General features: G+C 50.6%; 32 non-coding genes across 32 annotated transcripts; all 32 read right to left on the bottom strand.

Moving 5' to 3' along the window:
- Positions 1–5910: 5910 nt before the first annotated feature.
- On the bottom strand, positions 5911–5982 carry Trnat-agu (transfer RNA threonine (anticodon AGU)). Its single transcript has one exon. It is a non-coding gene; the product is annotated as a tRNA-Thr (tRNA).
- A 321-nt stretch (positions 5983–6303) lies between these two features.
- Positions 6304–6376, bottom strand: Trnak-cuu (transfer RNA lysine (anticodon CUU)). The gene has a single exon. It is a non-coding gene; the product is annotated as a tRNA-Lys (tRNA).
- Positions 6377–6815: 439 nt separating this feature from the next.
- On the bottom strand, positions 6816–6888 carry Trnar-ucg (transfer RNA arginine (anticodon UCG)). Its single transcript has one exon. It is a non-coding gene; the product is annotated as a tRNA-Arg (tRNA).
- A 945-nt stretch (positions 6889–7833) lies between these two features.
- Positions 7834–7905, bottom strand: Trnat-agu (transfer RNA threonine (anticodon AGU)). Its single transcript has one exon. It is a non-coding gene; the product is annotated as a tRNA-Thr (tRNA).
- Positions 7906–8226: 321 nt separating this feature from the next.
- Positions 8227–8299, bottom strand: Trnak-cuu (transfer RNA lysine (anticodon CUU)). The gene has a single exon. It is a non-coding gene; the product is annotated as a tRNA-Lys (tRNA).
- A 439-nt stretch (positions 8300–8738) lies between these two features.
- On the bottom strand, positions 8739–8811 carry Trnar-ucg (transfer RNA arginine (anticodon UCG)). The gene has a single exon. It is a non-coding gene; the product is annotated as a tRNA-Arg (tRNA).
- A 539-nt stretch (positions 8812–9350) lies between these two features.
- Positions 9351–9422, bottom strand: Trnat-agu (transfer RNA threonine (anticodon AGU)). Its single transcript has one exon. It is a non-coding gene; the product is annotated as a tRNA-Thr (tRNA).
- Positions 9423–9743: 321 nt separating this feature from the next.
- On the bottom strand, positions 9744–9816 carry Trnak-cuu (transfer RNA lysine (anticodon CUU)). Its single transcript has one exon. It is a non-coding gene; the product is annotated as a tRNA-Lys (tRNA).
- Positions 9817–10255: 439 nt separating this feature from the next.
- Trnar-ucg (transfer RNA arginine (anticodon UCG)) lies at positions 10256–10328 on the bottom strand. The gene has a single exon. It is a non-coding gene; the product is annotated as a tRNA-Arg (tRNA).
- Positions 10329–10867: 539 nt separating this feature from the next.
- Trnat-agu (transfer RNA threonine (anticodon AGU)) lies at positions 10868–10939 on the bottom strand. The gene has a single exon. It is a non-coding gene; the product is annotated as a tRNA-Thr (tRNA).
- Positions 10940–11260: 321 nt separating this feature from the next.
- On the bottom strand, positions 11261–11333 carry Trnak-cuu (transfer RNA lysine (anticodon CUU)). The gene has a single exon. It is a non-coding gene; the product is annotated as a tRNA-Lys (tRNA).
- Positions 11334–11772: 439 nt separating this feature from the next.
- Positions 11773–11845, bottom strand: Trnar-ucg (transfer RNA arginine (anticodon UCG)). Its single transcript has one exon. It is a non-coding gene; the product is annotated as a tRNA-Arg (tRNA).
- A 536-nt stretch (positions 11846–12381) lies between these two features.
- Trnat-agu (transfer RNA threonine (anticodon AGU)) lies at positions 12382–12453 on the bottom strand. Its single transcript has one exon. It is a non-coding gene; the product is annotated as a tRNA-Thr (tRNA).
- A 321-nt stretch (positions 12454–12774) lies between these two features.
- Trnak-cuu (transfer RNA lysine (anticodon CUU)) lies at positions 12775–12847 on the bottom strand. The gene has a single exon. It is a non-coding gene; the product is annotated as a tRNA-Lys (tRNA).
- Positions 12848–13286: 439 nt separating this feature from the next.
- Trnar-ucg (transfer RNA arginine (anticodon UCG)) lies at positions 13287–13359 on the bottom strand. The gene has a single exon. It is a non-coding gene; the product is annotated as a tRNA-Arg (tRNA).
- Positions 13360–14304: 945 nt separating this feature from the next.
- Trnat-agu (transfer RNA threonine (anticodon AGU)) lies at positions 14305–14376 on the bottom strand. The gene has a single exon. It is a non-coding gene; the product is annotated as a tRNA-Thr (tRNA).
- A 321-nt stretch (positions 14377–14697) lies between these two features.
- Trnak-cuu (transfer RNA lysine (anticodon CUU)) lies at positions 14698–14770 on the bottom strand. The gene has a single exon. It is a non-coding gene; the product is annotated as a tRNA-Lys (tRNA).
- Positions 14771–15209: 439 nt separating this feature from the next.
- Positions 15210–15282, bottom strand: Trnar-ucg (transfer RNA arginine (anticodon UCG)). The gene has a single exon. It is a non-coding gene; the product is annotated as a tRNA-Arg (tRNA).
- A 536-nt stretch (positions 15283–15818) lies between these two features.
- Positions 15819–15890, bottom strand: Trnat-agu (transfer RNA threonine (anticodon AGU)). The gene has a single exon. It is a non-coding gene; the product is annotated as a tRNA-Thr (tRNA).
- Positions 15891–16211: 321 nt separating this feature from the next.
- Positions 16212–16284, bottom strand: Trnak-cuu (transfer RNA lysine (anticodon CUU)). The gene has a single exon. It is a non-coding gene; the product is annotated as a tRNA-Lys (tRNA).
- A 439-nt stretch (positions 16285–16723) lies between these two features.
- Positions 16724–16796, bottom strand: Trnar-ucg (transfer RNA arginine (anticodon UCG)). The gene has a single exon. It is a non-coding gene; the product is annotated as a tRNA-Arg (tRNA).
- Positions 16797–17335: 539 nt separating this feature from the next.
- On the bottom strand, positions 17336–17407 carry Trnat-agu (transfer RNA threonine (anticodon AGU)). The gene has a single exon. It is a non-coding gene; the product is annotated as a tRNA-Thr (tRNA).
- Positions 17408–17728: 321 nt separating this feature from the next.
- Trnak-cuu (transfer RNA lysine (anticodon CUU)) lies at positions 17729–17801 on the bottom strand. Its single transcript has one exon. It is a non-coding gene; the product is annotated as a tRNA-Lys (tRNA).
- Positions 17802–18240: 439 nt separating this feature from the next.
- Trnar-ucg (transfer RNA arginine (anticodon UCG)) lies at positions 18241–18313 on the bottom strand. The gene has a single exon. It is a non-coding gene; the product is annotated as a tRNA-Arg (tRNA).
- A 536-nt stretch (positions 18314–18849) lies between these two features.
- Trnat-agu (transfer RNA threonine (anticodon AGU)) lies at positions 18850–18921 on the bottom strand. Its single transcript has one exon. It is a non-coding gene; the product is annotated as a tRNA-Thr (tRNA).
- Positions 18922–19242: 321 nt separating this feature from the next.
- On the bottom strand, positions 19243–19315 carry Trnak-cuu (transfer RNA lysine (anticodon CUU)). The gene has a single exon. It is a non-coding gene; the product is annotated as a tRNA-Lys (tRNA).
- A 439-nt stretch (positions 19316–19754) lies between these two features.
- Positions 19755–19827, bottom strand: Trnar-ucg (transfer RNA arginine (anticodon UCG)). Its single transcript has one exon. It is a non-coding gene; the product is annotated as a tRNA-Arg (tRNA).
- Positions 19828–20366: 539 nt separating this feature from the next.
- On the bottom strand, positions 20367–20438 carry Trnat-agu (transfer RNA threonine (anticodon AGU)). The gene has a single exon. It is a non-coding gene; the product is annotated as a tRNA-Thr (tRNA).
- A 321-nt stretch (positions 20439–20759) lies between these two features.
- Positions 20760–20832, bottom strand: Trnak-cuu (transfer RNA lysine (anticodon CUU)). Its single transcript has one exon. It is a non-coding gene; the product is annotated as a tRNA-Lys (tRNA).
- Positions 20833–21271: 439 nt separating this feature from the next.
- On the bottom strand, positions 21272–21344 carry Trnar-ucg (transfer RNA arginine (anticodon UCG)). The gene has a single exon. It is a non-coding gene; the product is annotated as a tRNA-Arg (tRNA).
- A 536-nt stretch (positions 21345–21880) lies between these two features.
- Positions 21881–21952, bottom strand: Trnat-agu (transfer RNA threonine (anticodon AGU)). The gene has a single exon. It is a non-coding gene; the product is annotated as a tRNA-Thr (tRNA).
- A 321-nt stretch (positions 21953–22273) lies between these two features.
- On the bottom strand, positions 22274–22346 carry Trnak-cuu (transfer RNA lysine (anticodon CUU)). The gene has a single exon. It is a non-coding gene; the product is annotated as a tRNA-Lys (tRNA).
- Between the last annotated feature and the right edge of the window lie 46 nt (positions 22347–22392).

The raw sequence follows: 22392 nt of genomic DNA, 5'->3' as shown, positions 1-22392 counted from the left end.
TGCCGCTATTACCAAAGCGGCGGCGGCGCCGACGACGACGACGACGACGACGACAGCCGCGAGGGTCTGTATCAGGGGTAGAAAATACATCACAAGAACTAAGTATTTCACGTCGGCATTCTCCGGAGACTCCCAAAAGCAGCAGTTTTTTTTTTTTTTTTTTTTTTTCTTTATTGTGATTTCATTCCCCTGCCCCATATGGGCAGGGGAGGGCTGTCAGCAGCACAATCCGCCGCTCTTCAGCCGAGTGACAGGACAATTAAAACAAGAATAAAATAATACATACATAAGGAGGTAAAAAAGGGGAATATAAAGCAATATAAGGGGAGAAAATGGAGGTAAAAATACACTGATATGTAGACGTTCATTGGGGACAGTTAAAAAAAGTCACCAGAAAGTTAAAAAACACAATTGGTGATTCTTAAAACACACGGAAGTCACTAGAGGCACAGGCACAGGTTAAAAGTCGGCCACAGTATTAAAAACACTCCGAAACAACACACTTAAAACCCACTCGGAGCACACACGACGAAGAATAAAACTACCAGGTGGGACCTGCCGAGGGAAAGGGCAGAGAGGATGGAAAAGGAGGGGAGAGCATGGGGCAGCTGGGGAAGCGGCGGGAGGAAGGGAGGAGGAGTAACCGTGGGTTCACGAAGAGGCAGGAGACACATGGGGTGGGAGAGGAAAAGGGAAGACAGGGCAGGAGGGAGCGCAGAGACACTGAAAGAAGGCACAAGAGATGGAGGGGGAGGGGAAATCCGCTCAGAAGGAGGGAGGGGGAGGAGAGGGAGCCCCGAGGAGGAGGCAGGAAGAGGGGGTTAGAGTTGGTAGGAAGGGTAGATGTCAGGGCGAAGCTCATCATCCGGGAGCGGTAGACGGTGGAAGTTGTGTTGGGAAAGGAGATGGAGGGTGTGGAGATGGAGAGAGGGAGGGACACAACGGTAAAGGCGCGGCAACTGGTCGGGAGTGGAGAGGAAGGGAGACACCAGGGGGTGAGGGGGATCAAGGCGACGGACAACATAGAGGGTGCGGATGTGTTCAAGGAAAAGGAGAAGGTGGGGGAAGGGGATGAGGTCATAGAGGATGCGCGTGGGGGACGGAAGGCGGATGCGGAAGGCGAGGCGGAGCGCATGGCGTTCGAGGATTTGGAGGGCGTTATAGAACCGGGGAGGGGCGGAAATCCAAGCGATGCTGGCATAACAAAGGATGGGGCGGATCATGGATTTGTAGGTGTGGAGGATGGTAGAAGGATGCAGACCCCATGTCCGGCCGGACAGGAGTTTCAGGAGGCGGAGGCGGTGGTGAGCTTTGTTTTGGATGGTAAGGAGATGGGGAGTCCAGGTGAGGTGGCGGTCGAGGGTGAGGCCAAGGTATTTGAGGGTAGGAGTGAGGTGGATAGGACGGCCATAAATGGTGAGGTAGAAATCATGGAGGCGGAAGGAACGGGTGGTGCGGCCTATGATGATCGCCTGGGTCTTGGAGGGATTAACACGGAGGAACCACTGGTTGCACCAAGCGGTGAATTGGTCAATGTGGGTTTGGAGAGTACGTTGGGACCGTTGAAGGGTAGGATAAAGGGCTAGGAAGGCGGTGTCATCAGCGAACTGGAGAAGATGAACAGGAGGGGGAGGTTTGGGCATATCAGCAGTGTACAGGAGATAGAGGAGAGGGGAAAGGACAGAACCTTGGGGCACGCCGGCAGAGGGGTAGAAAGTACGGGAGTTGGAATTGTGGATAGTCACATAGGAGGGACGATGGGAGAGGAAGGAAGCAACGAGACGGACGAAGTTGATGGGGAGAGCATAGGTCTGGAGTTTGAAAAGGAGCCCGGGATGCCAGACACGGTCATAGGCGTTCTGGAGGTCAAGGGAAACAAAGATAGCAGAGCGACGGGAGTTAAGTTGGAGGGAAAGAAGATGGGTAAGGTTAAGGAGCTGGTCGTCAGCAGAGAAGGAAGGCCGGAAGCCACATTGGGTAAGAGGAAGGAGGCGGTGCTGGTTAAGGTGGCAGTGGATACGGCGAGAGAGGATGGCCTCAAAGACCTTACTGAACACGGAGGTGAGGCAGATTGGACGATAGGAAGAGGTAGCAGAGGGGGGTTTGTTAGGCTTAGGGAACAGCAGGACACGGGAAGTCTTCCACAGGTCAGGGTAAAATCCAGTGGAGAGGAGGACATTGTATAGGGTAGCAAGGACAGACAGGAAGGATGGAGGGGATTCCTTGAGGTGACGGTAGGTGACGCCATCATGACCAGGGGCGGTGTTGCGTTTGGAGCGGAGGACGAGTGTGATGTCTTGCATGGTGATGGGAGTGTTGATGTCGGAGGGGGGTAGCCGATCCAAGTACTGGAAGCTAGGGGCGAGCGGGGGGACCGAGGTGTCAGTGCGGTCAAGGACAGTGGGGAAGAGGGAGTAATCAAAATGGGGATCGTCAGGAATGGAGAAGACCTCGGATAGGTGGGAAGCAAAATGGTTAGCCTTACTGAGGTTGTCAGGAAAAGGGCGATCAGCATGGAGGATGGGGTAATGCGGGGTGGGATGGCTACCAGTAAGGCGGTGGAAGGCTGACCAGTACTTGGAGGAGTTGACAGGGAGGGTGGAGTTGAGGCGTGTGCATGTCTGACGCCAGTCCCGGCGTTTCTTTGCTGTAAGGAGGTTCCGGATATGTCGCTGTAATTGCCGGTGGCGGGTGAGAGTATCCCGGTCACGAGTGCGGAGGAAGGAGCGGTAGAGCCTGCGGGATTCACGCAGAAGAAGGACGGCCTGCGGAGGAAGCGTAGGGCGGTGAGGGTGGATGAGTTTGGTAGGGACATGAGCCTCCACAGCGTCAGTGATGGTCTTCTGGAGGAAGGAAGAGGCATGGGTGATGTCATCAGGGTGGTGGAAAGTGAGGGGGTGGCTGTCGACCTGTAAGGCAATGGATTCCCGGTAGGCATCCCAATTGGCACGGTGGTAGTCATGGACAGTCTTTGGAGGGGCAGGGGGGCGGGCGGCTGCAGTGGCAGGACGGGTAGAGGAGATGGTGAGAAGGACAGGGAGATGGTCACTACCGACGGGATCGAGGACATCAACGGCAATGCGACCAAGGAGGTTGGGGGAAGCGAGGATAACATCGGGGGTGGAGTTACTTGCAGGACGGGTGTGCTGTGGGAGAGGAACAAGGTCACCATGGAGGGTGGCAAGGAACTGATGCCACCGCCGAAGGGTGGCAGGGTCACGGCTGTGGATGTTGAGGTCAGCGGCGATCACATAGGTGGAGAAGGTACGGTCAACATGGGAAATGAAGTCAAAGGGGAGAGGAGCTGCGGGGCGAATATAGATAGTGGCACAGGTGACGGTGAGGGAGGGAAAAAAGAGGCTGAGGAGAAGGTGTTCAGTTGGGTCATTGAGGAGGGGTTGTGGCCGGACAGGGAGATGCCGGAGGTGGCCGATAGCGACCCCGCCTCGAGCTAGGGGAAGGGGATTGTCAGTGCGGTGAAGGAGATAAGGGGAGATGCGGACCACATGGTGGGGTTGGAGGAAGGTTTCATTAAGGATGAAGGAGTCAACCTGGTGCTGGGAGAGGGTATGCATGAAGAGGTATTTGTTTGCAAGGAGGGAGCGAATGTTGCGGTAGAGGAGACGATACTGTTGACGAGCCATGAGAGTGGGTGCGGGAAGGGTGCGGGAAGGGGAGAGGGGCTTAAACGAGGGTGTCTAGACGGGTGAAGGTAAAGTGGGCCTGGTTGTGGGAGTATGTGGCGTAGGTGTTTAAGTGGAAAACAGAGCGGGCAGCGAGGGAAATCTGCTGGAGTGTGTGGGGGCGCTGGAAGGGGTGGATGTTCTGCAGGACGACGGTGAGGAACCGGATGATGTCTTCTGCCGTAGGGGGAGGGCGGAGGGAATTGTTAGGGTGGATAGGTGGGTCAATGGGGCGAAGGGGGACAGTGAGTTCAGGGTTGGTGGGAGGGGGCTTGGCTTTGCATTTGGAGGAATAGGTGGGGTGAGGTTCATTGCAGGTGTTGCAGGATGGGGGGGAGGCGAGGTTGGGACACTGTTTGAGGAAGTGGGAGGCTTTACAATGGGGGCAGGTGGGTGGGTTTTTGCAGTTCTGGGTGAGGTGGTCATTGTACAGAAGACAACGCTGGCAGCGGTAAGATTGAGGAGGGGAACGGGACGGGTCAACAGGGTGGCGGCGGTTGAAAATCAGGGCTCCCTGCGTGAGGAGGTGGTCGATGGAGGAGGCGGACTCTGTAAAGATACGCATGAGGAAAGTAGGGCCAGAGGAGTTGTAAATACGGCGGGCAGAGCGGATTTCCAGGGAGGGGTGGGCATTCAGTTCCGCCAACACCTCAGCCTCCGTGACCACAGGGCTGAGTTTTGTGATGACGGCAGTGAGGGTCGGCGGACGACGAGGCGGTTGGGGTTGGCGAGGAGAGGAGGAGGTAAGGAATGGGGTGAGGGATGCGTGGGGCCCAAAGGTGATGCGGGGAAGGCGCCGGAGGAGATCAGTATGGAAGGATGGAGAGGGAGACTTGATGAGAACAGAGTCTCTGCGAGGGATAAGTTGGGTGATGGGTGCACTGGGGATGTACTTCCGGATTTCAAGGGTGAGGGTGCGGGCATCCAGGAATTTCGGATCAGGGTTTGCGAGGACAAAGGTATACAGGGAGGGGGCTGGAGAGGAGGGAGGTGGGGTGGTATCCATAGTGGGGTCAGTTGGAGGTGGGGGAGGCGGGGCGGGCAGTGGCCTTTTGGAGGAAGGAGTAGAGGAGAGGTCGCCACTGGGCCGTTTGGAAGATTTTTTGGCGGGTGTTGCCTGGGAGGAGGGATGAGGGACTGGATGGATGGGGAGGTGGTGGGAGGCAGGGCCCTCCTGTGAGGCAGGAGCACCGGATGAGAGGGTAGGGCGCTCTGTGGCGGCGACTGTGGCGCGGCGGGCGGAGACTCCGGTAGGGGAAGCAGTGGTAGTCGCAGGGGGTAGAGGGGGGAAGTCGTCTCGGCGGGCGACAGGAGTGGGAGGGGGGTTGGGAGCAGGGGCAGAGGCAGTAGCGGGAGAAGTAGCAGGGGCAGTAACAGGGGTAGGAGCAGGAGTGACGTACAGGTGGGGATACATCGATGGAGAGGAGGTAGATGGGGAGGAGACTGTGAGTAGGGGAGGTGCATGAGACGGGTGAATCCCAGAGGAAGCACTCCATGACGTTACAGTGGGGGCAGGTGAAGGTGTAGATGATGGTGGTAGTTGGGGCGTCCATGATCGCAGGCGGCAGCGAACACCGAGAGACGGCGGCAGAAGAAGCGGCGAGCACCAAGAAACGGCGGCAGAAGAAGCGGCGAGCACCAAGAGACGGCGACAGCGGCGGCGGCGGCTGAAGAAGCGGCGACCAGGTGGCGGCGGCAGAAGAGGAAGCGGCGAGCACCGACAGACGGCGACCAAGCGGCGGCGGCGGCTTCGGCAAGCACAGGGCGGCGGCGAACAGACGACGACGGCGGCGGCGGCGAGCACCGACAGACGGCGACCAAGCGGCGGCGGCGGCGGCGGCGGCGGCGGCGGCGAGCACCGACAGACGGCGACCAAGCGGCGGCGGCGGCGGCGGCGAGCACCGACAGACGGCGACCAAGCGGCAGCGGCGGCGGGCAGCAGTGACGGCGTGCAGACGGGCAACAACGCGACAAGCACGAGTGGAGCTCTTCCACGTCGAAGGTACACCCTGAGAGTAGCCCAGGCAGTGCGAGTCCTCGATGAGGAAGTGAGGGAATCCAACCCTCTAATGAAAGCAGCAGTTTCTGGTGCCTACTTTAATAGCACCATTCGCACTATTCATTTGCGAGAGCATTTCTTAAATACCGCACCCATTTATAATTTGTTTTATCCTTGACCGCTTTTTTCGAAAGGGCCACGGTGGGAGGGGCTTTTACAAAATTCATTTGCCTCCTGTGAGGATCGAACTCACGACCTCTGGTTTACTAGACCAGCGCTCTGCCACTGAGCTAAGGAGGCGCCTCCTAGCGCGCTTTTCGGGTACTTTGTTCTTATGGACTAGTGAATCGGAGATCTTCAGCTGGAAACGCACCGCATTAGCGACCATTATTTGCATTTAGTTAGCACAGCTGCTGCTTTCCTACACATCTCACACGATATCGATGTACACCTAAAATTCCAAAACAACACATTTATTTCATTTCAGAGTTACTTTCAGCTTCAAATACCATTCCTCTGATATTCATACGAAGCTAGGCATCGTCGTAACCCGTTACGTTCGTTACGCAAGGCTCACGAGAGGGGCGCAGGTTGCATCCGCGTAGACACAAAATTTTGCGCCGCCCAGCGTGGGGCTCGAACCCACGACCCTGAGATTAAGAGTCTCATGCTCTACCGACTGAGCTAGCCGGGCTCCACACAATGCTTTACGAGCCATACAATACTGATGGGACCTGCGACCATCTATGGAAGATCCTTTTGACTACAGCTTATCTCCTGCTGCCACAAATGAGCTACAATCCCATTCAATGAAAAATTGTCTCCGAAAGGCATCAAATCTGCTTCAAATGATACGTGGCTATCAGCACCATTATTCAACACACATGCTCGACTGTGCGCAGACGCCTGTGGCGTAGCTCTTGGGCCCTGAATCAGACGCAGTAGTTCCAACAAAAACTCTCCTGAACGGCTCTGTGCCGAAAATTTCGCTACAGATCACCCTTGTCTTGCTTGAGCTTCAGGTAGACGCCGGTTTGCAGCCAGGAAGCGGACAGCGGCAACTTTCAACTAGTTTTGTAGTACTCAAACAACACAGTAAAACAGCATGCATCTTTTGCAGAACTGGAAAAACTCGACCGTGACAGGATTCGAACCTGCAATCTTCGGATCCGAAGTCCGACGCCTTATCCATTAGGCCACACGGTCACTGGCGCAATACGCTTCCCCAAACACACCTCATTACCGCCATTTGTGCACTTCCCGGAATGAATTTACCATCTTTGACGCAATTCTCCAATTTCAGTACTAAAAATGCGACGCTACTTCTTGCTGTGTCCCATCGCAAGTTACATTCAAGCCCTTATGACGCTCATCAAACAAGAGCGTGCAAATCAGCTTCAATCGCTTAGTGCCATCTCAGTCGGTTGCAGAAGGTACCTCACCCTATGAGATACAATGGCGAGTTGCCGCTATTACCAAAGCGGCGGCGGCGCCGACGACGACGACAGCCGCGAGGGTCTGTATCAGGGGTAGAAAATACATCACAAGAACTAAGTATTTCACGTCGGCATTCTCCGGAGACTCCCAAAAGCAGCAGTTTTTTTTTTTTTTTTTTTTACTTTATTGTTATTTTAATACTTGTACAAAGCAAGTAGGCTGGCAGCGGCACACTACGCCGCTCTTCAGCCACAGCGTTTCACAAAAGTAGAAAAACGGAGAAAGACAATGAAACAAAGTGACGGGCAAAAGAAAGATGTCACATAGACACAAAAAACACGGAGTCGTTCACACGTGACGATAACAACACTGAGAACACATTGGCACGGCGCACACAACACTGACGAATCCGACGGCACAAGTGAACGTAGTAGTGGGACGGCGGACACCAAAAACACTAAACGGCGGCACACACACGAGACACAGAAGGCGATGATCTCCGGCGCGCGAATGTTCACTAAGCGTGTGCGAGTCCGGGGACCTGCCAAGAGAGGAGGATAAAGCAGCAGTTTCTGGTGCCTACTTTAATAGCACCATTCGCACTATTCATTTGCGAGAGCATTTCTTAAATACCGCACCCATTTATAATTTGTTTTATCCTTGACCGCTTTTTTCGAAAGGGCCACGGTGGGAGGGGCTTTTACAAAATTCATTTGCCTCCTGTGAGGATCGAACTCACGACCTCTGGTTTACTAGACCAGCGCTCTGCCACTGAGCTAAGGAGGCGCCTCCTAGCGCGCTTTTCGGGTACTTTGTTCTTATGGACTAGTGAATCGGAGATCTTCAGCTGGAAACGCACCGCATTAGCGACCATTATTTGCATTTAGTTAGCACAGCTGCTGCTTTCCTACACATCTCACACGATATCGATGTACACCTAAAATTCCAAAACAACACATTTATTTCATTTCAGAGTTACTTTCAGCTTCAAATACCATTCCTCTGATATTCATACGAAGCTAGGCATCGTCGTAACCCGTTACGTTCGTTACGCAAGGCTCACGAGAGGGGCGCAGGTTGCATCCGCGTAGACACAAAATTTTGCGCCGCCCAGCGTGGGGCTCGAACCCACGACCCTGAGATTAAGAGTCTCATGCTCTACCGACTGAGCTAGCCGGGCTCCACACAATGCTTTACGAGCCATACAATACTGATGGGACCTGCGACCATCTATGGAAGATCCTTTTGACTACAGCTTATCTCCTGCTGCCACAAATGAGCTACAATCCCATTCAATGAAAAATTGTCTCCGAAAGGCATCAAATCTGCTTCAAATGATACGTGGCTATCAGCACCATTATTCAACACACATGCTCGACTGTGCGCAGACGCCTGTGGCGTAGCTCTTGGGCCCTGAATCAGACGCAGTAGTTCCAACAAAAACTCTCCTGAACGGCTCTGTGCCGAAAATTTCGCTACAGATCACCCTTGTCTTGCTTGAGCTTCAGGTAGACGCCGGTTTGCAGCCAGGAAGCGGACAGCAGCAACTTTCAACTAGTTTTGTAGTACTCAAACAACACAGTAAAACAGCATGCATCTTTTGCAGAACTGGAAAAACTCGACCGTGACAGGATTCGAACCTGCAATCTTTGGATCCGAAGTCCGACGCCTTATCCATTAGGCCACACGGTCACTGGCGCAATACGCTTCCCCAAACACACCTCATTACCGCCATTTGTGCACTTCCCGGAATGAATTTACCATCTTTGACGCAATTCTCCAATTTCAGTACTAAAAATGCGACGCTACTTCTTGCTGTGTCCCATCGCAAGTTACATTCAAGCCCTTATGACGCTCATCAAACAAGAGCGTGCAAATCAGCTTCAATCGCTTAGTGCCATCTCAGTCGGTTGCAGAAGGTACCTCACCCTATGAGATACAATGGCGAGTTGCCGCTATTACCAAAGCGGCGGCGGCGCCGACGACGACGACGACAGCCGCGAGGGTCTCTATCAGGGGTAGAAAATACATCACAAGAACTAAGTATTTCACGTCGGCATTCTCCGGAGACTCCCAAAAGCAGCAGTTTCTGGTGCCTACTTTAATAGCACCATTCGCACTATTCATTTGCGAGAGCATTTCTTAAATACCGCACCCATTTATAATTTGTTTTATCCTTGACCGCTTTTTTCGAAAGGGCCACGGTGGGAGGGGCTTTTACAAAATTCATTTGCCTCCTGTGAGGATCGAACTCACGACCTCTGGTTTACTAGACCAGCGCTCTGCCACTGAGCTAAGGAGGCGCCTCCTAGCGCGCTTTTCGGGTACTTTGTTCTTATGGACTAGTGAATCGGAGATCTTCAGCTGGAAACGCACCGCATTAGCGACCATTATTTGCATTTAGTTAGCACAGCTGCTGCTTTCCTACACATCTCACACGATATCGATGTACACCTAAAATTCCAAAACAACACATTTATTTCATTTCAGAGTTACTTTCAGCTTCAAATACCATTCCTCTGATATTCATACGAAGCTAGGCATCGTCGTAACCCGTTACGTTCGTTACGCAAGGCTCACGAGAGGGGCGCAGGTTGCATCCGCGTAGACACAAAATTTTGCGCCGCCCAGCGTGGGGCTCGAACCCACGACCCTGAGATTAAGAGTCTCATGCTCTACCGACTGAGCTAGCCGGGCTCCACACAATGCTTTACGAGCCATACAATACTGATGGGACCTGCGACCATCTATGGAAGATCCTTTTGACTACAGCTTATCTCCTGCTGCCACAAATGAGCTACAATCCCATTCAATGAAAAATTGTCTCCGAAAGGCATCAAATCTGCTTCAAATGATACGTGGCTATCAGCACCATTATTCAACACACATGCTCGACTGTGCGCAGACGCCTGTGGCGTAGCTCTTGGGCCCTGAATCAGACGCAGTAGTTCCAACAAAAACTCTCCTGAACGGCTCTGTGCCGAAAATTTCGCTACAGATCACCCTTGTCTTGCTTGAGCTTCAGGTAGACGCCGGTTTGCAGCCAGGAAGCGGACAGCAGCAACTTTCAACTAGTTTTGTAGTACTCAAACAACACAGTAAAACAGCATGCATCTTTTGCAGAACTGGAAAAACTCGACCGTGACAGGATTCGAACCTGCAATCTTCGGATCCGAAGTCCGACGCCTTATCCATTAGGCCACACGGTCACTGGCGCAATACGCTTCCCCAAACACACCTCATTACCGCCATTTGTGCACTTCCCGGAATGAATTTACCATCTTTGACGCAATTCTCCAATTTCAGTACTAAAAATGCGACGCTACTTCTTGCTGTGTCCCATCGCAAGTTACATTCAAGCCCTTATGACGCTCATCAAACAAGAGCGTGCAAATCAGCTTCAATCGCTTAGTGCCATCTCAGTCGGTTGCAGAAGGTACCTCACCCTATGAGATACAATGGCGAGTTGCCGCTATTACCAAAGCGGCGGCGGCGCCGACGACGACGACGACAGCCGCGAGGGTCTGTATCAGGGGTAGAAAATACATCACAAGAACTAAGTATTTCACGTCGGCATTTTCCGGAGACTCCCAAAAGCAGCAGTTTCTGGTGCCTACTTTAATAGCACCATTCGCACTATTCATTTGCGAGAGCATTTCTTAAATACCGCACCCATTTATAATTTGTTTTATCCTTGACCGCTTTTTTCGAAAGGGCCACGGTGGGAGGGGCTTTTACAAAATTCATTTGCCTCCTGTGAGGATCGAAATCACGACCTCTGGTTTACTAGACCAGCGCTCTGCCACTGAGCTAAGGAGGCGCCTCCTAGCGCGCTTTTCGGGTACTTTGTTCTTATGGACTAGTGAATCGGAGATCTTCAGCTGGAAACGCACCGCATTAGCGACCATTATTTGCATTTAGTTAGCACAGCTGCTGCTTTCCTACACATCTCACACGATATCGATGTACACCTAAAATTCCAAAACAACACATTTATTTCATTTCAGAGTTACTTTCAGCTTCAAATACCATTCCTCTGATATTCATACGAAGCTAGGCATCGTCGTAACCCGTTACGTTCGTTACGCAAGGCTCACGAGAGGGGCGCAGGTTGCATCCGCGTAGACACAAAATTTTGCGCCGCCCAGCGTGGGGCTCGAACCCACGACCCTGAGATTAAGAGTCTCATGCTCTACCGACTGAGCTAGCCGGGCTCCACACAATGCTTTACGAGCCATACAATACTGATGGGACCTGCGACCATCTATGGAAGATCCTTTTGACTACAGCTTATCTCCTGCTGCCACAAATGAGCTACAATCCCATTCAATGAAAAATTGTCTCCGAAAGGCATCAAATCTGCTTCAAATGATACGTGGCTATCAGCACCATTATTCAACACACATGCTCGACTGTGCGCAGACGCCTGTGGCGTAGCTCTTGGGCCCTGAATCAGACGCAGTAGTTCCAACAAAAACTCTCCTGAACGGCTCTGTGCCGAAAATTTCGCTACAGATCACCCTTGTCTTGCTTGAGCTTCAGGTAGACGCCGGTTTGCAGCCAGGAAGCGGACAGCAGCAACTTTCAACTAGTTTTGTAGTACTCAAACAACACAGTAAAACAGCATGCATCTTTTGCAGAACTGGAAAAACTCGACCGTGACAGGATTCGAACCTGCAATCTTTGGATCCGAAGTCCGACGCCTTATCCATTAGGCCACACGGTCACTGGCGCAATACGCTTCCCCAAACACACCTCATTACCGCCATTTGTGCACTTCCCGGAATGAATTTACCATCTTTGACGCAATTCTCCAATTTCAGTACTAAAAATGCGACGCTACTTCTTGCTGTGTCCCATCGCAAGTTACATTCAAGCCCTTATGACGCTCATCAAACAAGAGCGTGCAAATCAGCTTCAATCGCTTAGTGCCATCTCAGTCGGTTGCAGAAGGTACCTCACCCTATGAGATACAATGGCGAGTTGCCGCTATTACCAAAGCGGCGGCGGCGCCGACGACGACGACAGCCGCGAGGGTCTCTATCAGGGGTAGAAAATACATCACAAGAACTAAGTATTTCACGTCGGCATTCTCCGGAGACTCCCAAAAGCAGCAGTTTCTGGTGCCTACTTTAATAGCACCATTCGCACTATTCATTTGCGAGAGCATTTCTTAAATACCGCACCCATTTATAATTTGTTTTATCCTTGACCGCTTTTTTCGAAAGGGCCACGGTGGGAGGGGCTTTTACAAAATTCATTTGCCTCCTGTGAGGATCGAACTCACGACCTCTGGTTTACTAGACCAGCGCTCTGCCACTGAGCTAAGGAGGCGCCTCCTAGCGCGCTTTTCGGGTACTTTGTTCTTATGGACTAGTGAATCGGAGATCTTCAGCTGGAAACGCACCGCATTAGCGACCATTATTTGCATTTAGTTAGCACAGCTGCTGCTTTCCTACACATCTCACACGATATCGATGTACACCTAAAATTCCAAAACAACACATTTATTTCATTTCAGAGTTACTTTCAGCTTCAAATACCATTCCTCTGATATTCATACGAAGCTAGGCATCGTCGTAACCCGTTACGTTCGTTACGCAAGGCTCACGAGAGGGGCGCAGGTTGCATCCGCGTAGACACAAAATTTTGCGCCGCCCAGCGTGGGGCTCGAACCCACGACCCTGAGATTAAGAGTCTCATGCTCTACCGACTGAGCTAGCCGGGCTCCACACAATGCTTTACGAGCCATACAATACTGATGGGACCTGCGACCATCTATGGAAGATCCTTTTGACTACAGCTTATCTCCTGCTGCCACAAATGAGCTACAATCCCATTCAATGAAAAATTGTCTCCGAAAGGCATCAAATCTGCTTCAAATGATACGTGGCTATCAGCACCATTATTCAACACACATGCTCGACTGTGCGCAGACGCCTGTGGCGTAGCTCTTGGGCCCTGAATCAGACGCAGTAGTTCCAACAAAAACTCTCCTGAACGGCTCTGTGCCGAAAATTTCGCTACAGATCACCCTTGTCTTGCTTGAGCTTCAGGTAGACGCCGGTTTGCAGCCAGGAAGCGGACAGCAGCAACTTTCAACTAGTTTTGTAGTACTCAAACAACACAGTAAAACAGCATGCATCTTTTGCAGAACTGGAAAAACTCGACCGTGACAGGATTCGAACCTGCAATCTTCGGATCCGAAGTCCGACGCCTTATCCATTAGGCCACACGGTCACTGGCGCAATACGCTTCCCCAAACACACCTCATTACCGCCATTTGTGCACTTCCCGGAATGAATTTACCATCTTTGACGCAATTCTCCAATTTCAGTACTAAAAATGCGACGCTACTTCTTGCTGTGTCCCATCGCAAGTTACATTCAAGCCCTTATGACGCTCATCAAACAAGAGCGTGCAAATCAGCTTCAATCGCTTAGTGCCATCTCAGTCGGTTGCAGAAGGTACCTCACCCTATGAGATACAATGGCGAGTTGCCGCTATTACCAAAGCGGCGGCGGCGCCGACGACGACGACAGCCGCGAGGGTCTGTATCAGGGGTAGAAAATACATCACAAGAACTAAGTATTTCACGTCGGCATTCTCCGGAGACTCCCAAAAGCAGCAGTTTTTTTTTTTTTTTTTTTTACTTTATTGTTATTTTAATACTTGTACAAAGCAAGTAGGCTGGCAGCGGCACACTACGCCGCTCTTCAGCCACAGCGTTTCACAAAAGTAGAAAAACGGAGAAAGACAATGAAACAAAGTGACGGGCAAAAGAAAGATGTCACATAGACACAAAAAACACGGAGTCGTTCACACGTGACGATAACAACACTGAGAACACATTGGCACGGCGCACACAACACTGACGAATCCGACGGCACAAGTGAACGTAGTAGTGGGACGGCGGACACCAAAAACACTAAACGGCGGCACACACACGAGACACAGAAGGCGATGATCTCCGGCGCGCGAATGTTCACTAAGCGTGTGCGAGTCCGGGGACCTGCCAAGAGAGGAGGATAAAGCAGCAGTTTCTGGTGCCTACTTTAATAGCACCATTCGCACTATTCATTTGCGAGAGCATTTCTTAAATACCGCACCCATTTATAATTTGTTTTATCCTTGACCGCTTTTTTCGAAAGGGCCACGGTGGGAGGGGCTTTTACAAAATTCATTTGCCTCCTGTGAGGATCGAAATCACGACCTCTGGTTTACTAGACCAGCGCTCTGCCACTGAGCTAAGGAGGCGCCTCCTAGCGCGCTTTTCGGGTACTTTGTTCTTATGGACTAGTGAATCGGAGATCTTCAGCTGGAAACGCACCGCATTAGCGACCATTATTTGCATTTAGTTAGCACAGCTGCTGCTTTCCTACACATCTCACACGATATCGATGTACACCTAAAATTCCAAAACAACACATTTATTTCATTTCAGAGTTACTTTCAGCTTCAAATACCATTCCTCTGATATTCATACGAAGCTAGGCATCGTCGTAACCCGTTACGTTCGTTACGCAAGGCTCACGAGAGGGGCGCAGGTTGCATCCGCGTAGACACAAAATTTTGCGCCGCCCAGCGTGGGGCTCGAACCCACGACCCTGAGATTAAGAGTCTCATGCTCTACCGACTGAGCTAGCCGGGCTCCACACAATGCTTTACGAGCCATACAATACTGATGGGACCTGCGACCATCTATGGAAGATCCTTTTGACTACAGCTTATCTCCTGCTGCCACAAATGAGCTACAATCCCATTCAATGAAAAATTGTCTCCGAAAGGCATCAAATCTGCTTCAAATGATACGTGGCTATCAGCACCATTATTCAACACACATGCTCGACTGTGCGCAGACGCCTGTGGCGTAGCTCTTGGGCCCTGAATCAGACGCAGTAGTTCCAACAAAAACTCTCCTGAACGGCTCTGTGCCGAAAATTTCGCTACAGATCACCCTTGTCTTGCTTGAGCTTCAGGTAGACGCCGGTTTGCAGCCAGGAAGCGGACAGCAGCAACTTTCAACTAGTTTTGTAGTACTCAAACAACACAGTAAAACAGCATGCATCTTTTGCAGAACTGGAAAAACTCGACCGTGACAGGATTCGAACCTGCAATCTTTGGATCCGAAGTCCGACGCCTTATCCATTAGGCCACACGGTCACTGGCGCAATACGCTTCCCCAAACACACCTCATTACCGCCATTTGTGCACTTCCCGGAATGAATTTACCATCTTTGACGCAATTCTCCAATTTCAGTACTAAAAATGCGACGCTACTTCTTGCTGTGTCCCATCGCAAGTTACATTCAAGCCCTTATGACGCTCATCAAACAAGAGCGTGCAAATCAGCTTCAATCGCTTAGTGCCATCTCAGTCGGTTGCAGAAGGTACCTCACCCTATGAGATACAATGGCGAGTTGCCGCTATTACCAAAGCGGCGGCGGCGCCGACGACGACGACAGCCGCGAGGGTCTCTATCAGGGGTAGAAAATACATCACAAGAACTAAGTATTTCACGTCGGCATTCTCCGGAGACTCCCAAAAGCAGCAGTTTCTGGTGCCTACTTTAATAGCACCATTCGCACTATTCATTTGCGAGAGCATTTCTTAAATACCGCACCCATTTATAATTTGTTTTATCCTTGACCGCTTTTTTCGAAAGGGCCACGGTGGGAGGGGCTTTTACAAAATTCATTTGCCTCCTGTGAGGATCGAACTCACGACCTCTGGTTTACTAGACCAGCGCTCTGCCACTGAGCTAAGGAGGCGCCTCCTAGCGCGCTTTTCGGGTACTTTGTTCTTATGGACTAGTGAATCGGAGATCTTCAGCTGGAAACGCACCGCATTAGCGACCATTATTTGCATTTAGTTAGCACAGCTGCTGCTTTCCTACACATCTCACACGATATCGATGTACACCTAAAATTCCAAAACAACACATTTATTTCATTTCAGAGTTACTTTCAGCTTCAAATACCATTCCTCTGATATTCATACGAAGCTAGGCATCGTCGTAACCCGTTACGTTCGTTACGCAAGGCTCACGAGAGGGGCGCAGGTTGCATCCGCGTAGACACAAAATTTTGCGCCGCCCAGCGTGGGGCTCGAACCCACGACCCTGAGATTAAGAGTCTCATGCTCTACCGACTGAGCTAGCCGGGCTCCACACAATGCTTTACGAGCCATACAATACTGATGGGACCTGCGACCATCTATGGAAGATCCTTTTGACTACAGCTTATCTCCTGCTGCCACAAATGAGCTACAATCCCATTCAATGAAAAATTGTCTCCGAAAGGCATCAAATCTGCTTCAAATGATACGTGGCTATCAGCACCATTATTCAACACACATGCTCGACTGTGCGCAGACGCCTGTGGCGTAGCTCTTGGGCCCTGAATCAGACGCAGTAGTTCCAACAAAAACTCTCCTGAACGGCTCTGTGCCGAAAATTTCGCTACAGATCACCCTTGTCTTGCTTGAGCTTCAGGTAGACGCCGGTTTGCAGCCAGGAAGCGGACAGCAGCAACTTTCAACTAGTTTTGTAGTACTCAAACAACACAGTAAAACAGCATGCATCTTTTGCAGAACTGGAAAAACTCGACCGTGACAGGATTCGAACCTGCAATCTTCGGATCCGAAGTCCGACGCCTTATCCATTAGGCCACACGGTCACTGGCGCAATACGCTTCCCCAAACACACCTCATTACCGCCATTTGTGCACTTCCCGGAATGAATTTACCATCTTTGACGCAATTCTCCAATTTCAGTACTAAAAATGCGACGCTACTTCTTGCTGTGTCCCATCGCAAGTTACATTCAAGCCCTTATGACGCTCATCAAACAAGAGCGTGCAAATCAGCTTCAATCGCTTAGTGCCATCTCAGTCGGTTGCAGAAGGTACCTCACCCTATGAGATACAATGGCGAGTTGCCGCTATTACCAAAGCGGCGGCGGCGCCGACGACGACGACGACAGCCGCGAGGGTCTGTATCAGGGGTAGAAAATACATCACAAGAACTAAGTATTTCACGTCGGCATTTTCCGGAGACTCCCAAAAGCAGCAGTTTCTGGTGCCTACTTTAATAGCACCATTCGCACTATTCATTTGCGAGAGCATTTCTTAAATACCGCACCCATTTATAATTTGTTTTATCCTTGACCGCTTTTTTCGAAAGGGCCACGGTGGGAGGGGCTTTTACAAAATTCATTTGCCTCCTGTGAGGATCGAAATCACGACCTCTGGTTTACTAGACCAGCGCTCTGCCACTGAGCTAAGGAGGCGCCTCCTAGCGCGCTTTTCGGGTACTTCGTTCTTATGGACTAGTGAATCGGAGATCTTCAGCTGGAAACGCACCGCATTAGCGACCATTATTTGCATTTAGTTAGCACAGCTGCTGCTTTCCTACACATCTCACACGATATCGATGTACACCTAAAATTCCAAAACAACACATTTATTTCATTTCAGAGTTACTTTCAGCTTCAAATACCATTCCTCTGATATTCATACGAAGCTAGGCATCGTCGTAACCCGTTACGTTCGTTACGCAAGGCTCACGAGAGGGGCGCAGGTTGCATCCGCGTAGACACAAAATTTTGCGCCGCCCAGCGTGGGGCTCGAACCCACGACCCTGAGATTAAGAGTCTCATGCTCTACCGACTGAGCTAGCCGGGCTCCACACAATGCTTTACGAGCCATACAATACTGATGGGACCTGCGACCATCTATGGAAGATCCTTTTGACTACAGCTTATCTCCTGCTGCCACAAATGAGCTACAATCCCATTCAATGAAAAATTGTCTCCGAAAGGCATCAAATCTGCTTCAAATGATACGTGGCTATCAGCACCATTATTCAACACACATGCTCGACTGTGCGCAGACGCCTGTGGCGTAGCTCTTGGGCCCTGAATCAGACGCAGTAGTTCCAACAAAAACTCTCCTGAACGGCTCTGTGCCGAAAATTTCGCTACAGATCACCCTTGTCTTGCTTGAGCTTCAGGTAGACGCCGGTTTGCAGCCAGGAAGCGGACAGCAGCAACTTTCAACTAGTTTTGTAGTACTCAAACAACACAGTAAAACAGCATGCATCTTTTGCAGAACTGGAAAAACTCGACCGTGACAGGATTCGAACCTGCAATCTTTGGATCCGAAGTCCGACGCCTTATCCATTAGGCCACACGGTCACTGGCGCAATACGCTTCCCCAAACACACCTCATTACCGCCATTTGTGCACTTCCCGGAATGAATTTACCATCTTTGACGCAATTCTCCAATTTCAGTACTAAAAATGCGACGCTACTTCTTGCTGTGTCCCATCGCAAGTTACATTCAAGCCCTTATGACGCTCATCAAACAAGAGCGTGCAAATCAGCTTCAATCGCTTAGTGCCATCTCAGTCGGTTGCAGAAGGTACCTCACCCTATGAGATACAATGGCGAGTTGCCGCTATTACCAAAGCGGCGGCGGCGCCGACGACGACGACAGCCGCGAGGGTCTCTATCAGGGGTAGAAAATACATCACAAGAACTAAGTATTTCACGTCGGCATTCTCCGGAGACTCCCAAAAGCAGCAGTTTCTGGTGCCTACTTTAATAGCACCATTCGCACTATTCATTTGCGAGAGCATTTCTTAAATACCGCACCCATTTATAAATTGTTTTATCCTTGACCGCTTTTTTCGAAAGGGCCACGGTGGGAGGGGCTTTTACAAAATTCATTTGCCTCCTGTGAGGATCGAACTCACGACCTCTGGTTTACTAGACCAGCGCTCTGCCACTGAGCTAAGGAGGCGCCTCCTAGCGCGCTTTTCGGGTACTTTGTTCTTATGGACTAGTGAATCGGAGATCTTCAGCTGGAAACGCACCGCATTAGCGACCATTATTTGCATTTAGTTAGCACAGCTGCTGCTTTCCTACACATCTCACACGATATCGATGTACACCTAAAATTCCAAAACAACACATTTATTTCATTTCAGAGTTACTTTCAGCTTCAAATACCATTCCTCTGATATTCATACGAAGCTAGGCATCGTCGTAACCCGTTACGTTCGTTACGCAAGGCTCACGAGAGGGGCGCAGGTTGCATCCGCGTAGACACAAAATTTTGCGCCGCCCAGCGTGGGGCTCGAACCCACGACCCTGAGATTAAGAGTCTCATGCTCTACCGACTGAGCTAGCCGGGCTCCACACAATGCTTTACGAGCCATACAATACTGATGGGACCTGCGACCATCTATGGAAGATCCTTTTGACTACAGCTTATCTCCTGCTGCCACAAATGAGCTACAATCCCATTCAATGAAAAATTGTCTCCGAAAGGCATCAAATCTGCTTCAAATGATACGTGGCTATCAGCACCATTATTCAACACACATGCTCGACTGTGCGCAGACGCCTGTGGCGTAGCTCTTGGGCCCTGAATCAGACGCAGTAGTTCCAACAAAAACTCTCCTGAACGGCTCTGTGCCGAAAATTTCGCTACACATCACCCTTGTCTTGCTTGAGCTTCAGGTAGACGCCGGTTTGCAGCCAGGAAGCGGACAGCAGCAACTTTCAACTAGTTTTGTAGTACTCAAACAACACAGTAAAACAGCATGCATCTTTTGCAGAACTGGAAAAACTCGACCGTGACAGGATTCGAACCTGCAATCTTCGGATCCGAAGTCCGACGCCTTATCCATTAGGCCACACGGTCACTGGCGCAATACGCTTCCCCAAACACACCTCATTACCGCCATTTGTGCACTTCCCGGAATGAATTTACCATCTTTGACGCAATTCTCCAATTTCAGTACTAAAAATGCGACGCTACTTCTTGCTGTGTCCCATCGCAAGTTACATTCAAGCCCTTATGACGCTCATCAAACAAGAGCGTGCAAATCAGCTTCAATCGCTTAGTGCCATCTCAGTCGGTTGCAGAAGGTACCTCACCCTATGAGATACAATGGCGAGTTGCCGCTATTACCAAAGCGGCGGCGGCGCCGACGACGACGACGACAGCCGCGAGGGTCTGTATCAGGGGTAGAAAATACATCACAAGAACTAAGTATTTCACGTCGGCATTTTCCGGAGACTCCCAAAAGCAGCAGTTTCTGGTGCCTACTTTAATAGCACCATTCGCACTATTCATTTGCGAGAGCATTTCTTAAATACCGCACCCATTTATAATTTGTTTTATCCTTGACCGCTTTTTTCGAAAGGGCCACGGTGGGAGGGGCTTTTACAAAATTCATTTGCCTCCTGTGAGGATCGAAATCACGACCTCTGGTTTACTAGACCAGCGCTCTGCCACTGAGCTAAGGAGGCGCCTCCTAGCGCGCTTTTCGGGTACTTTGTTCTTATGGACTAGTGAATCGGAGATCTTCAGCTGGAAACGCACCGCATTAGCGACCATTATTTGCATTTAGTTAGCACAGCTGCTGCTTTCCTACACATCTCACACGATATCGATGTACACCTAAAATTCCAAAACAACACATTTATTTCATTTCAGAGTTACTTTCAGCTTCAAATACCATTCCTCTGATATTCATACGAAGCTAGGCATCGTCGTAACCCGTTACGTTCGTTACGCAAGGCTCACGAGAGGGGCGCAGGTTGCATCCGCGTAGACACAAAATTTTGCGCCGCCCAGCGTGGGGCTCGAACCCACGACCCTGAGATTAAGAGTCTCATGCTCTACCGACTGAGCTAGCCGGGCTCCACACAATGCTTTACGAGCCATACAATACTGATGGGACCTGCGACCATCTATGGAAGATCCTTTTGACTACAGCTTATCTCCTGCTGCCACAAATGAGCTACAATCCCATTCAATGAAAAATTGTCTCCGAAAGGCATCAAATCTGCTTCAAATGATACGTGGCTATCAGCACCATTATTCAACACACATGCTCGACTGTGCGCAGACGCCTGTGGCGTAGCTCTTGGGCCCTGAATCAGACGCAGTAGTTCCAACAAAAACTCTCCTGAACGGCTCTGTGCCGAAAATTTCGCTACAGATCACCCTTGTCTTGCTTGAGCTTCAGGTAGACGCCGGTTTGCAGCCAGGAAGCGGACAGCAGCAACTTTCAACTAGTTTTGTAGTACTCAAACAACACAGTAAAACAGCATGCATCTTTTGCAGAACTGGAAAAACTCGACCGTGACAGGATTCGAACCTGCAATCTTTGGATCCGAAGTCCGACGCCTTATCCATTAGGCCACACGGTCACTGGCGCAATACGCTTCCCCAAACACACCTCATTACCGCCATTTGTGCACTTCCCGGAATGAATTTACCATCTTTGACGCAATTCTCCAATTTCAGTACTAAAAATGCGACGCTACTTCTTGCTGTGTCCCATCGCAAGTTACATTCAAGCCCTTATGACGCTCATCAAACAAGAGCGTGCAAATCAGCTTCAATCGCTTGGTGCCATCTCAGTCGGTTGCAGAAGGTACCTCACCCTATGAGATACAATGGCGAGTTGCCGCTATTACCAAAGCGGCGGCGGCGCCGACGACGACGACAGCCGCGAGGGTCTCTATCAGGGGTAGAAAATACATCACAAGAACTAAGTATTTCACGTCGGCATTCTCCGGAGACTCCCAAAAGCAGCAGTTTCTGGTGCCTACTTTAATAGCACCATTCGCACTATTCATTTGCGAGAGCATTTCTTAAATACCGCACCCATTTATAAATTGTTTTATCCTTGACCGCTTTTTTCGAAAGGGCCACGGTGGGAGGGGCTTTTACAAAATTCATTTGCCTCCTGTGAGGATCGAACTCACGACCTCTGGTTTACTAGACCAGCGCTCTGCCACTGAGCTAAGGAGGCGCCTCCTAGCGCGCTTTTCGGGTACTTTGTTCTTATGGACTAGTGAATCGGAGATCTTCAGCTGGAAACGCACCGCATTAGCGACCATTATTTGCATTTAGTTAGCACAGCTGCTGCTTTCCTACACATCTCACACGATATCGATGTACACCTAAAATTCCAAAACAACACATTTATTTCATTTCAGAGTTACTTTCAGCTTCAAATACCATTCCTCTGATATTCATACGAAGCTAGGCATCGTCGTAACCCGTTACGTTCGTTACGCAAGGCTCACGAGAGGGGCGCAGGTTGCATCCGCGTAGACACAAAATTTTGCGCCGCCCAGCGTGGGGCTCGAACCCACGACCCTGAGATTAAGAGTCTCATGCTCTACCGACTGAGCTAGCCGGGCTCCACACAATGCTTTACGAGCCATACAATACTGATGGGACCTGCGA

Source organism: Schistocerca nitens, chromosome 8 (assembly GCF_023898315.1).
Source record: "Schistocerca nitens isolate TAMUIC-IGC-003100 chromosome 8, iqSchNite1.1, whole genome shotgun sequence".
Classification (NCBI taxonomy): Eukaryota; Metazoa; Arthropoda; class Insecta; order Orthoptera; family Acrididae; genus Schistocerca; species Schistocerca nitens.
The sequence above is the reverse complement of the archived record's forward strand: the minus strand, read 5'-3'. Positions and strand labels throughout refer to the sequence as shown.